The sequence below is a fragment of the Scyliorhinus torazame genome, chromosome 11, assembly GCF_047496885.1.
Source record: "Scyliorhinus torazame isolate Kashiwa2021f chromosome 11, sScyTor2.1, whole genome shotgun sequence".
NCBI classification, from domain to species: domain Eukaryota; kingdom Metazoa; phylum Chordata; class Chondrichthyes; order Carcharhiniformes; family Scyliorhinidae; genus Scyliorhinus; species Scyliorhinus torazame.
In genome coordinates, this window is record NC_092717.1 from 214,190,192 (window position 1) to 214,204,454 (window position 14,263).

At 47.6% G+C, this 14,263-nt stretch overlaps 1 long non-coding RNA gene across 2 annotated transcripts in view; it reads right to left on the minus strand.

Annotated features, from left to right (window-relative positions):
- Positions 1 to 393: 393 nt before the first annotated feature.
- LOC140385781 (uncharacterized) overlaps positions 394 to 14,263 on the minus strand; it is a 72,853-nt gene continuing 58,983 nt past the window's right edge. For both annotated transcript variants that reach the window (XR_011933475.1, XR_011933474.1), the window contains 2 exons: positions 10,980 to 11,103; positions 394 to 1,565 (listed from right to left, as the gene is read on the minus strand). This is a non-coding gene — a long non-coding RNA (uncharacterized lncRNA). The remainder of the gene's footprint in view (positions 1,566 to 10,979; positions 11,104 to 14,263) is intronic.

Below are 14,263 nucleotides of genomic sequence, written 5' to 3' on the forward strand. Positions count from 1 at the left end.
TGCGTGCGAGGGCTTTGAGGTCGCGTAGGTAGTCATCTAGCGACTCCCGGGGGCGCTGGCGGCGAGTGCTGAAGATGTGTCGCGCGTAGACCTCGTTCACGGGCCGTATATATATATATGCGTTCGAGTAGTGCGAGGACATCTGTATAGGACGCGGCGCCGTCGAGCTGGACAGAAATACGATGGCTCACCCGTGCGTGGAGAAGACTCAGTTTCTGTCCGTCCGTGACGGATGGCGTAGACGACACGGCGAGATAGGCCTTGAAGCATCAAAGCCAGTGCGAAAAAATTTCTCTTGCCTCTGCGGCCTGTGGATCGAGTTCCAGTTTATCAGGTTTGAGGGCTGATTCCATAGTAGTATTTTAAGCTGATTAAATTGATGCGAGAGACACGTTGAGAAGTAAACCGTGGTTTTAATCAGCTTACAACTGAGCCTGCCTGTGACTGGTACAACAATGAATGCGGCCACGCAGGTCAGCTGCCTTTATACTTCCTGTAAGGGGTGGAGCCATGGGCGAGCCCGTACATGCCCCGACATATCCCCCTGTGGGTGAAGCCGTACAATGGCCCATAGGTGGAGCCCACAGGGTTAAACACATAACGTAACACGATACAGCAGTAACATGATATCACAGTGCACTGGTGAATTAACAGTAGTTCCATTCACCACACCATGCTTTCCCTTTATATAACTATAAAATGTCTTCTTATTGGTTTTGATGTCCCTTGCAAGTTTCCTTTCATGATCCCTTTTAGTAGCTCCGATAAGCTGCTTTGTGATCCTTTTCTGGTCTTTGTATCTATCCCATTCTTCCAGATCTGTGCACTTTTGTCAGCCCTTTCTTCAAGTTTTATGCTGTCCCAACCTCTTTCATTGGCTCTTTTTGTTTGTGAAGTGGCAGGCTAATTTTTTGTGAAGCATGCAGTCTATAATGTTCTGTTATACTCTCAGCATTTTAAGGTTCATAATATATGGCTGCAACTGAGTCAGGTCAAGCAGAGGGAAGTGTTAGAAGGGCCTACCTTTTTGCACTTGTTGGCTGATGTTCTCGATCGACAGGTTTTAATCTATACTGAGAGTTCTTCCACATAGATCTGACAGCTTAATTGAACGTTAATGGATAATTTAAAGCTGCAGCGGATTGTGGTTAATCACAATTCTCCTGCGAGGTAGTCAAAATTATTTAATTGTTGTGCAATTTTGTTCATGAGTGGAATGTTTATTGTCTCTCTCCAATAAAGCACCTTGGGAATTCTGATAGCATAATATGCACTGTGTAGCCCTTAATAATAAATGCTAATTCTGTGGGAAATTCAATAGCTTGAGATATTTAATGAATAAATGACTCACACTGTTAGTTGTTGTCAACACATGCCATTCTTATTGTAAAAATCAAAGGAGTTCAGTGTTTCTAGGCCACAAGATTATAAGACAAAGGTAATCTTCCACTTTCCATGACTTGGTGTTGAAAGTTTTGGGATTTCTCATCTTTTTGCGATTCTCTTTAAGTAGCAGCAGAAGTCAAGGAGTTTGAAGGAAAGTGTTGGCTAGCAGAAAAAGGATTCTGAAAAATGCAAAAAGTAGTGGAAAATATAACAAAGCAAACACTCTTCGTTAATCAGTCTTTTATTAGCCTACTGAAACAAAATAAGCTCCAACATTCTTAACGGCCCAATTATTAATGGGTGAAGGGCGCATTCAGAGAATCATGGTCGAGGGTCATTTAGCTCATTATGTCTGTGCTTAGACACTGTGGATGTAGCATCAGCCAAAAGCAAGTAAGTAAGTGATCATGTGGAATCCTTGTGTATTTAAATTAACTAAGACTGCACACGTTTGGGCTTTGAAATGCAATCATTACCAGATGCCCTACCCGGCTTGCAGTAGTCATGTGACGTCTGCCATAAGGCACAGGGTTAAGGGGAGCCATCTTAAATTCAGTTCAATAATGACATTTCACGAGGAACACTCCAGACTTTGAGCTTATAGGATGATGCCAGAGGAGGAGCTGAGATTTAATTTTGAAAAGTTGGAAAAGCTGGAGGGAAACTACCGCTACTAAAAAAGAATCACATAAATTTTCATGCCTGCTAAAAAATGCTGAAAGAAAGCCATTGACATGGAAACGCACAGGATTCAAGAAGCAAAATTATGTTTAATGAGAACACGGGAAGTCCACACCGAGTAAAGAAATAAAGAAACATAGTTTTATTTACACACAATATATTGTTGTGGGCCAGCGTTTAGAAACTCCAAAGTATATCATGGAGTTCACCTGACCTCCAGCTGTTTATTAATTTTGGTTATGAGGAGCACACGGGCCTACCTTTCAGGAGCTATTCACGTTTATGCAGAGGCCTTATGCAGACGGATGAAAAGTGGTCAGAAGTTCATCAAGTAGTATTGCCAGTCGGGTATAGAAAGGAGGTGTTGTGAGTTGCACATGAGGTTCCAGGGGGAGGTCATTTGGGAGTAAGGAAAACTCAAGCTAAAATACAAAAACATTTTTATTGGTCTGGACTACACAAAGATGTAGTTAAATTTTGTTGATCATGTCACACATGTCAAGTGATAGGGAACCTCAAAGAGTGATTAAACCAACGCCCTTTATACCCAGTCCAGCATTTGAGGAACCTTTTACAAGGGTCTTAAATGATTGCGTAGGACCGCTCCTTAAACAAAAAGTGGGAATCAATATCTTTTGACTAATGGATGTGTCCACTAGGTTTCCAGAGGCCATTCCAGTACGCAATATTGCAGCTAAAAAGATTGTTGTGGAGTTACTTAAATTCTTTACTAGATATGGACTACCCACGGAAATATAATCGAATCAAGGATCAAATTTTACCTCAAGGTTATTCAAAGAAGTTATGGATAGTTTAGGAATAAAACAATTTAAATCAACTGCATACCATCCAGAATCGCAAGGAGCATCAGAAAGGTGGCATCAGACATTCAAGACAATGTTGAGGGCTTATTGTCAAGATTATCCAGAGGATTGAGATAAAGGAATTCCATTCGTACTGTTTGCAATTAGGGATGCACCTAATGAGTCAACCAAATTCAGTCCTTTTGAACCAATTTTTGGTCATGAGGTAAGAGGACCACTTAAACTGATCAAGGAAACATTGGTGAGTGAGGAATCAGAACTTACATTATTGGATTACGTGTAAATTTTAGGGAACTATTAAAGAGAGCAGGGGAATTGGCTGGACAACATTTAAAAGTTGCACAACATGTGATGAAACGGGTAACAGACAAGAAATCCAAAGTTCATAGTATTGCCTGTGGAGACAAAGTTTTAGTATTGTTACCAGTGGTAGGTGAACCTTTAAAAGCAAAGTTTAGTGGACCTTATCAGATTGAAAGGAAATTAAGTGAGGTGAATTCTGTGGTAAGAACGCCAGATAGAAGGGAAACTCACTGAGTGTGTCATGTGAATATGTTTAAAAGCTACTTTGAAAGGGAAGGAGAGAAAAAGGAGGAAGTTTTAATGTTCTTAACTCAAAGTGACGAAGCAAATCCAGATGACTGTGAATTTGACATACCTCAAATTAAATTAAAAATTGGGATAAATTAGGGCAGCACGGTGGCCTAGTGGTTAGCACAGCTGCCTCACGGCGCTGAGGTCCCAGTTTCGATCCTGGCTCTGGGTCACTGTCTCTGTGGAGTTTGCATTCTCCCCTGTCTGCGTGGGTTTCGCCCCCACAACCCAAAAACGTGCAGAGTAGGTGGATTGGCCACGCTAAATTGCCCTTTAATTGGAAAAAATAATTGGGTAATCTAAATTTATAAAAATAAACTTGAAAAAAATTTGGGATAAATTGTGGAGTTATCTTCCAGAGGAAAAACGGACTGACCTGAAAGAGTTAATGATATGAATGAAATGAAAATGAAAATCGCTGATTGTCACGAGTAGGCTTCAATGAAGTTACTGTGAAAAGCCCCTAGTCGCCACATTCCGGCGCCTGTTCGGAGAGGCTGGTACGGGAATATCACGTGGGCAAGTTTGTGGAGATAAGTTGGGAAGCACTAAAATGACTATACATGACGTAGATGTGGGAAATGCTGTTCCAATCAAACAACATCCATATAGACTTAACCCTTTCAAATGATGTGGAGATGCTGGCGTTGGACTGGGGTGAGCACAGTCAGAAGGGGCTGGTTTAGCACAATGGGCTAAATAGCTGGCTTGTCGTGCAGAACAAGGCCAGCAGCGCGGGTTCAATTCCCGTACCGGCCTCCCCGAATAGGCGCCGGAATGTGGCGACTAGGGGCTTTTCACAGTAACTTCATTGAAGCCTACTTGTCACAATAAGCGATTATTATTATTATTAAGGGCCTTCCGGTGGCGGCTATGAAGGAGTAAGTCGCACATTTGGTGGCTCCTGCTCTAATCGGACTTTTGGACCTTTTCCCCCGATTTTTTACCAGATTTGAATTGTAGAATGGATGTTAGTGGCAATTCTCTACTGAATTCCCACTTCGGTGCATGGAGAAAAGGACTAGAAGTGTTCGTAAGGGCAGAAACAAGAAGAGGGAGAAGACTTCGGCTGTAGTTGCAAAAGGGGACTGCATGGCGGAGGAGCGAACGTCTGGCTTGTCGATCCAGCAGTCTATGGAGCAGCTGATGCAAGTCATCAAGAAGGGCTTTGCTACACAGAAACGGGACTGCTTGGACCCAATAAAAGCGTTGATTGAGCGGTTGGAGCTCAGGTTGGACACCCAGGATCGGGCGATCCAGAAGGTGGAGAAGGCGCTGGCTGAGCACGAGGAGCATCAGACTGCGGTGGAGCTGGAGGTGGGGATGCTGAGGGACCAGCAAAAGAAGCTTCTGGAGAAGGTGGAGGACCTAGAGAATAGGTCCCGCCGGCAGAATCTAAGAATTGTCAGGCTCCCGGAGGGGTCCGAAGGAACGGATGCTGGGGCATACGTCGCAGGCATGTTTGAGAAGCTGCTGGGGGATGGGGCATTCTCCCGGCCCTTGGAGGTAGATAGGGCTCACAGAGCACCTGCGAAGAAGCCGCGAATGGGAGACCCCCTGAGAGCTATGGTAGTGAAATTCCACAGGTTCAAGAAAAAGGTGAAGTTTGGACTGTTATACCCAGCCCGTCTCTGGGTTACGCATGAGGATCAGCACTTTTACTTTGAGTCGCCGGAGGACGCGTTGGACTTTGCAAGAAAGGGCTGACGAAGGACTGAAAACTTTTGAATTTCGCTGCAACGTTCGTGTCTCTGTTTTCTCTGTTTTGTTTCTCTGTTTTTGTAGAGTTTCTCGTTTTGCTTGGAACCAGCAGTAGAGCTGGTCGAGTTTAGGTTTTCATTTGCACTGTTGGGGGATGGAGGTGTGTTAGTTTTGATCTTGGTGTTTTTCGGTTGGGCAATTGTGTGGGGATTGTTGGATGTTGGAGTTTGTTTGCATGAGCGGGGGGGAGGGAATAATAGGTGGGAGACTGTCTGGCGCCGGGGATGGGGGCCACCAAGCTAGCTGGGTGAACTAGCTCTCGGAAGCGAAGTGGGGGGGGAGGGGGGGGTGCATATGTTTGATTTAGGAAAGGGATTGGGTTACAGGGTGTTGTTGCTGGAGGGGGGAAGGGGGGGGCGAATGTTCTGCTGGCGAGGGAGGGACTTGGGCTGAGAGACAGAGAGGTGGTCAGGGGCTGCCTGGGGATGGACCAGTGGAGGCGCGGATCACGGGCTGGTGACGGGCCTAAAAAAACGGGATGACTGATCGGCGGAGGGGGGGGGGCGGGGGGTGGCAATGAGCCCCTCAACTAGGCTGATCACCTGGAATGTTCGAGAGTTAAATGGGCCGGTAAAAAGGCAATTGTGTTTGCGCATCTTAGGGGATTGAAGGCAAACGTGGTAATGTTGCAGGAGACGCATCTTAAGGTAACGGACCAGATTAGACTGAGGAAAGGCTTGGTCAGTCAGGTGTTTCATTCGGGACTAGATTCAAAGACTAGAGGGGTTGCAATCCTGATCAATAAGCGGGTGGTGCTTGAGGCGGGTAGAATAGTCTCGGATGTGGGAGGTCGGTATATTATGGTCAGTGGGAAACTGGAGGGGGTGCAGTTGGTATTAGTGAATGTATATGCGCCAAATTGGGACGATGTGGAGTTTATAAAGAGTATGCTGGGGATGATACCGGACCTGGACTCGCACAGGTTGGTCATGGGAAGGGACTTCAATACAGTTATGGACCCTGGCTTAGACCAGTCAAGCTCAAAACGGGCAGGGTGCCAGCAATCGCAAAGGAACTAAGAGGGTTCATGGAGCTGATGGGGGAGGTGGATTCATGGAGGTTCGGGCAGCCGGGGGCGAAGGAGTTCTCCTTCTATTCACACGTGCATAAAGTGTACTCCCGGATTGATTTCTTTATTTTGAGCAGGGTCTTTCTGGCTGGGGTAGTGGACACGGGGTACTCGGCGAACACAATCTCAGACCATGCACCGCACTGGGTTGACCTGCAGGTTAGTAAAGACAGTAATCAGCGCCCTCACTGGAGGTTGGATGTGGGACATTTGGCGGATGAAGGGGTGTGCGAGCGGCTGAGGAAATGCATTCAGAGCTACCTGCAGGTCAACGACACGGGGGAAATTTCGGCAGCGGTGGTCTGGGAAGCACTAAAGGCAGTGGTCAGAGGGGAGCTGATCTCGATCCGGGCTCATAGCAAGAAGGTTGACAGGGCAGAGACGGACCGACTGGGACAGGAGATATTACAGATCGATAGGTGGTATGCGGAGACCCCAGAGGCAGGGCTCCTGAGGGAGCAGCGGACGCTGCAGGCGGAGTTTAGCTTGCTGACTACAGGGAGGGCGGTGCCGCAGCTGAGAAAGGCGAGGGGGGCGATTTATGAACATGGGGAGGCCAGCAGAATGCTTGCACAGCAGCTTCGGAAGAGGGAGGCAGCTAGGGAGACAGAGAAAGTAAAGGACGGTGAGGAGAACCTGGTTGGCGATTCAGTAGGGGTGAATAAAGCGTTTCGAGATTTTTACAGCAGGCTGTACAGGTCGGAATCCCCTACGGGGCCGGAGGGGATGAGACGCTTCTTGGAGGGGCTGAATTTCCCAACGGTGGACGGAGAGCGGGTAGAAGGGCTGTGTGCCCCAATTGGGCTGGAAGAAATAGTGGAGGGCTTGAAGGCCATGCAGGCGGGTAAGGCCCCGGGTCCGGACGGGTACCCAGTGGAGTTTTATAAAAAGTTCTCGGGGATACTGGGGCCAGTGTTGTTGAGGATGTTCAATGAGGCAAGGGAAAGACGGGTGCTGGCCCCGACGATGTCACAGGCAACGATTTCGCTGATTCTTAAGCGGGACAAGAACCCGGAGCTATGTGGGTCCTACAGGCCTATCTCCCTGCTGAATGTGGATGCCAAGTTGCTGGCCAAAATCCTGTCCGCCAGGATTGAGGACTGTGTCCCAGGCGTTATTGGGGAGGACCAGACGTGGTTTATTAAGGGTAGGCAGTTGGTGGTCAATGTAAGAAGGCTGTTAAATGTGATCATGATGCCCCCGGAAGGTCGGGAGGTTGAGGTAGTGGTTGCAATGGATGCAGAAAAGGCTTTTGATCGTGTAGAATGGGATTAACTGTGGGATGTACTGGAACAGTTCGGACTCGGCGGGGCTATTGACTGGGTCAGGTTACTGTATCAGGCTCCTGTGGCAAGTGTGCGGACGAACAGGACAACTTCGGACTATTTTAGACTGTACCAGGGGACGAGACAGGGATGCCGCCTCTCCCCACTGTTGTTTGCGCTGGCTATAGAGCCTTTGGCAATTGCTCTGAGAGCTTCAAGGGGCAGGAGGGGACTGGTCGGGGGGGCGGGGGGACACACCCAGTAGAGGGGATGGAGGAAATCATGAAAATTTTAGGGGAATTCGGCCGGTTTTCGGGGTATAAGTGAAACATGGATATGAGTGAGATGTTTGTGGTTCAGGCGACGGGACAGGAGGGGGGACTGGGGGTGCTGCCATTTAGGTCAGTAGGGGGTAGTTTTAGGTACTTGGGCATCCAAGTGGCGCGGGAATGGGACCGGCTGCATAAATTGAATCTGGCCCGGCTAGTGGACCAAATGAAGGATGATTTGCGGAGATGGGACCCGCTCCCGTACAAACGGTGAAAATGATGGTCCTCCCGAGGTTCCTATTTGTATTTCAATGTCCCCCATTTTATTCTGCAGTCCTTTTTTAAGCGGGTCAACAGGGTGATCACGGGCTTCGTCTGGGCGGCCAAGACCCCGCTGGTAAGGAAGGTAATGCTCGAGCGGAACCGGGGAGAGGACGGTCTGGCGCTGCCAAATTTTGGCAACTATTATTGGGCGGCTAACATAGCCATGATCAGGAAGTGAGTGGTGTGGGAGGGGTCGGCGTGCGAATGGAGGCCGCTTCTTGTAACGGCACCAGTCTGGGGGCGTCAGTAACTGCGCCTCTGCCGCTCCCACCTCCTCCCCATGGTGGTGGCGGCCCTGAGAGTTTGGAGCCAGTGGAGGCAGCATGTGGGAGCAGTGGGAGCATCGGTCTGGGCCCCAATTTGTGATAACCACCGGTTTGCTCCGGGGAGTATGGATGGGGGGTTCCGGGTATGGCGGAGAGCGGGTATTTAGAGGATGGGGGCTGTGTTCATAGAGGGGAGCTTTCCGAGTATGGGGGCGCTGGAGGAAAAGTTTGGGTTGGCGAGGGGAAACAAATTCAGATATCTGCAGGTGTGGGACTTCCTTCATAAACATGTGGCAAACTTCCCTCTCCTACCGCTGCGGGGGATTCAGGATAGGCAAATTTCCAGATGGTGGATAGGGGAGGGGAGCGTCTCGGACATCTATAAGGAGCTTATGGGGTCGGAGGAGACGCAGACCGAGGAGCTGAAGCGTAAGTGGGAGGAGGAGCTGGGAGGTGAGATGGAGGACGGTTTATGGGCAGACGCGTTGAGTAGAGTGAACGCGTCCCGCAACATGTGCCAGGCTCAGCCTGATACAATTTATGGTTGTGCACCGGGCTCACATGACAGTGGCCCGGATGAGCAGATTCCTTTGGGTGGAAGACAGGTGCACAAAATGCGCAGGAGGACCAGCAAACCATGTCCACATGTTTTGGGCATGTCCAAAGCTTCAGGGATATTGGCAGGGGTTTGCGGGCATCATGTGCAAGGTTTTAAAAACAAGGGTGGCGCTGGGCCCAGAGGTGGCGATTTTTGGTGTGTCGGAAAATCCAGGAATCCAGGAGGAGAAAGAGTCAGACGTTCTGGCCTTTGCTTCCCTGGTAGCCGGATACTGTTAGCATGGAGGGACCCAAAGCCCCCGAAGTCGGAGATCTGGCTATCGGATATGGCTAGCTTTCTTTGTATGGGGAAAATTAAGTTCGCCTTGATAGGTTCACTGTTCGGGTTCACCTGGAGGTGGCAACCGTTCGTCGACTTCCTTGCGGAAAATTAATCATCAGCAGAAGTGGAGGGCGGGGGAGTAACTTAGGTTAGATTAGGGGGGTAATAGGGTGGGACCTGTACGAAAGGTAAATGTTTTTTGCACAATGTTTATGGTTTCATGTATATTGTCTATTTTGTTGTTGTTTCTTTCCCAAAAATACCTCAATAAAATGTTCATTAAAAAAAAATTTGCACCAAATTTTAGCAGTGTGGTCGGTCCACTGACGGACTTTCTGAGGATGCGTAACTAATTCCAGTGGACATCGGAGTGTCAACAGGCATTTGCCGGCCTGAAGGCTGTGTTAACAACTGCTCCTGTGTTAGCCATCCCAAATTACGCAAAACCATTCAAAGAGGCTGTCGATGCGAGTGATGTGGGTGTAGGTGCGGTGCTTCTACAAGATGATGATGAAGGACTAGGGCGGCCTATTTGTTAATTTTCAAAAAATTGAATTCTCACCAGAAGGAATATTCCACGATTGAGAAGGAGACTTTGAGCTTGGTGCTGGCTTTGCAACATTTTCTAATTTATCTGACCAGCAATCCGTCTGACACAATTATCTGTACTGATCATAATCCACTGACGTTTTTGCCGCAATTCCTGAATACCAATGCCAGACTGTTTTGATGGAGTTTATTGTTACAGCCATTTCATTAAAAGATAATACATGTGGCAGGACGAGAAAACGTGATAGCCGATGCTTTGTCAAGAATGTGATGACGAGGAAGAAGAACTGAAATGGACTATGTTATTATGCCTGTTTGAGTGTGTTGTTTTTTTAAACGAGAAAGTACATTTACTGTCTGCATTTCTCAAAGGAAAGTGAAAAGGTGAAAAATGAAACCATCTTGAAGTTGATTGTTTATTTTTTTGGGGGGGGGAGGTGTCATGGGAATGTCACATTAAGAAATGTTTGTCTGCTCAAGTGGCTGCAGTGATGTCAGAGTGTGGGTGGATCTGAGCTCTGGCTCTGCTTTTTTGTTTCGCTTTGAGGAAAAGCTTGGATGTGTCTGTGTTTTTAGGTTTCGTTTTAGTGTTGGAGCTGAAGCCAGCCAATAAAGGTGTAATTTTGATCTCTCTGCCATCTCAAGGCTATCTCTAGATCATTTGGTCAATTCAGAGTGATAACTGCTCTCAGTAGAGAATTTAAACTTCTGTAAAAAGGATGTTTGTCTTATGGATGTCAAAAGGAAAGTTTAAGGATTACTGAGAGTGTTGTATTCTTTGGGGGGGGGGGGTGTATTTGAATTGATGGCTGCGAAGATGTTCACTGTATGTTTTAAAAAGGTCAACTGAGTTCATAGACGAAACATTGTTCTGCTTTAAAAATTACTTTTAAATTTCTGCTGCAGAACACCTGTAGAGTGGGCCGTGTGCTCCCCAGACCACAATCTCGTAAAAGTCGTGGGTCAGGTGAACTCCATGATACACCTTGGGGTTCTCTAAACCGTGGCTCATAACAAGTTAATGTTGCAGGACGGGGTTGCCTTGGTAGAATGTTTTTTCAGAGGGTCGGTGCAGACTCCATGGTGTTGTAAGACTTCTTACTGTACTCACCCCAGTCCAACGCCGACATCTCCACATCAGTGTCGGAGGGGACAGCTCCCTGTGGTTCATTCTTGTTCCAGCTCCTATGGTCCTTATCAATAATGGTGGCCACGTTCCCCGCAGCTGTCGCCATCTTTGTGAGGGGCAAAGATCAAAAGGAAATTTCAAAACAGGGACAACAATCAATCACCGTCCGTTCAGAAACAAAGAAATATAATTCATAGCAGGATGTCTCCGAACGGGTAGAGGGCATCCTGAAGGGGGAGGGCAAACAGACAGAGGTCGTTGTACATATTGGTACTAACGTCATAGGCAGGAAGGGGCATGAGGTCTTGCAGCTGGAGTTGAGGGAGCTAGGCAGAAAATTAAAAGACAGGACCTCTAGGGTTGTAATCTCGGGATTACTCCCTGTGCCACGTGCCAGTGAGGCTAGAAATAGGAAGATAGAGCAGCTAAACACGTGGCTAAACAGCTGGTGTAGGAAGGAGGGTTTCTGTTATCTGGACCACTGGGAGCTCTTCCGGGGCAGGTGTGACCTATATAAGAAGGGTTGCATCTGAACTGGAGAGGCATAAATATCCTGGCCGTGAGGTATGCTAGTGTCACACGGGAAGGTTTAAACTAGTATGGCAGGGGGGTGGGCACGGGAGCAATAGGTCAGAAGGTGAGAGCATTGAGGGAGAACTAGGGAATAGGGACAGTGTGGCTCTGAGGCAGAGCAGACAGGGAGAAGTTGCTGAGCACAAGGGTCTGATGGCCTGAAGTGCATATGTTTTAATGCAAGAAGTATTACGGGTAAGGCAGATGAATTTAGAGCTTGGATTAGTACTTGGAACTATGATGTTGTTGCCATTACAGAGACCTGATTGAGGGAAGGGCAGGATTGGCAGCTAAACGTTCCAGGATTTAGATGTTTCAGGCGGGATAGAGGGGGTTGTAAAAGGGGTGGCGGAGTTGCGCTACTGGTTAGGGAGAATATCACAGCTGTACTACGGGAGGACACCTCAGAGGGAAGGGAGGCTATATGGGTAGAGATCAGGAATAAGAAGGGTGCAGTCACAACGTTGGGGGTTTACTACAGGCCTCCCAACAGCCAGCGGGAGATAGAGGAGCAGATAGGTAGACAGATTTTGGAAAAGAGTAAAAACAACAGGGTTGTGGTGATGGGAGACTTCAACTTCCCCAATATTGACTGGGACTCACTTAGTGCCAGGGGCTTAGACGGGGCAGAGTTTGTAAGGAGCATCCAGGAGGGCTTCTTAAAACAATATGTAGACAGTCCAACTAGGGAAGGGGCGGTATTGGACCAGGTATTGGGGAATGAGCCCGGCCAGGTGGTAGAAGTTTCAGTAGGGGAGCATTTCGGGAACAGTGACCACAATTCAGTAAGTTTTAAAGTGCTGGTGGACAAGGATAAGAGTGGTCCAAGGGTGAATATGCTAAATTGGGGGAAGGCTAATTATAACAATATTAGGCGGGAACTGAAGAACATAGATTGGGGGCGGATGTTTGAGGGCAAATCAACATCTGACATATGGGAGGCTTTCAAGTGTCAGTTGAAAGGAATTCAGGACCGGCATGTTCCTGTGAGGAAGAAGGATAAATACGGCAATATTCGGGAACCTTGGATAACGAGAGATATTGCAGGCCTCGTCAAAAAGAAAAAGGAGGCATTTGTCGGGGCTAAAAGGCTGGGAACAGACGAAGCCTGTGTGGAATATAAGGAAAGTAGGAAGGAACTTAAGCAAGGAGTCAGGAGGGCTAGAAGGGGTCACGAAAAGTCATTGGCAAATAGGGTTAAGGAAAATCCCAAGGCTTTTTACACGTACATAAAAAGCAAGAGGGTAGCCAGGGAAAGGGTTGGCCCACTGAAGGATAGGCAAGGGAATCTATGTGTGGAGCCAGAGGAAATGGGCGAGGTACAATATGAATACTTTGCATCAGAATTCAACAAAGAGAAGGAATTGGTAGATGTTGAGTCTGGAGAAGGGTGTGTAGATAGCCTGGGTCACATTGAGATCCAAAAAGAGGAGGTGTTGGATGTCTTAAAAAATATTAAGGTAGATAAGTCCCCAGGGCTGGATGGGATCTACCCCAGAATACTGAAGGAGACTGGAGAGGAAATTGCTGAGGCCTTGACAGAAATCTTTGGATCCTCGCTGTCTTCAGGGGATGTCCCGGAGGACTGGAGAATAGCCAATGTTGTTCCTCTGTTTAAGAAGGGTAGCAAGGATAATCCCGGGAACTACAGGCCGGTGAGCCTTACTTCAGTGGTAGGGAAATTACTGGAGAGAATTCTTCGAGACAGGATCTACTCCCATTTGGAAGCAAATGGACGTATTAGTGAGAGGCAGCACGGTTTTGTGAAGGGGAGGTCGTGTCTCACTAACTTGATAGAGTTTTTCGAGGAGGTCACTAAGATGATTGATGCAGGTAGGGCAGTAGATGTTGTCTATATGGACTTCAGTAAGGCCTTTGACAAGGTCCCTCATGGTAGACTAGTACAAAAGGTGAAGTCACACGGGATCAGGGGTGAACTGGCAAGGTGGATACAGAACTGGCTAGGCCATAGAAGGCAGAGGGTAGCAATGGAGGGATGCTTTTCTAATTGGAGGGCTGTGACCAGTGGTGTTCCACAGGGATCAGTGCTGGGACCTTTGCTCTTTGTAGTATATATAAATGATTTGGAGGAAAATGTAACTGGTCTGATTAGTAAGTTTGCAGACGACACAAAGGTTGGTGGAATTGCGGATAGCGATGAGGACTGTCTGAGGATACAGCAGGATTTAGATTGTCTGGAGACTTGGGCGGAGAGATGGCAGATGGAGTTTAATCCGGACAAATGTGAGGTAATGCATTTTGGAAGGGCTAATGCAGGTAGGGAATATACAGTGAATGGTAGAACCCTCAAGAGTATTGAAAGTCAAAGAGATCTAGGAGTACAGGTCCACAGGTCATTGAAAGGGGCAACACAGGTGGAGAAGGTAGTCAAGAAGGCATACGGCATGCTTGCCTTCATTGGCCGGGGCATTGAGTATAAGAATTGGCAAGTCATGTTGCAGCTGTTTCGAACCTTAGTTAGGCCACACTTGGAGTATAGTGTTCAATTCTGGTCGCCACACTACCAGAAGGATGTGGAGGCTTTAGAGAGGGTGCAGAAGAGATTTACCAGAATGTTGCCTGGTATGGAGGGCATAAGCTATGAGGAGCGATTGAATAAACTCGGTTTGTTCTCACTGGAACGAAGGAGGTTGAGGGACGACCTGATAGAGGTATACAAAATTATGAGGGGC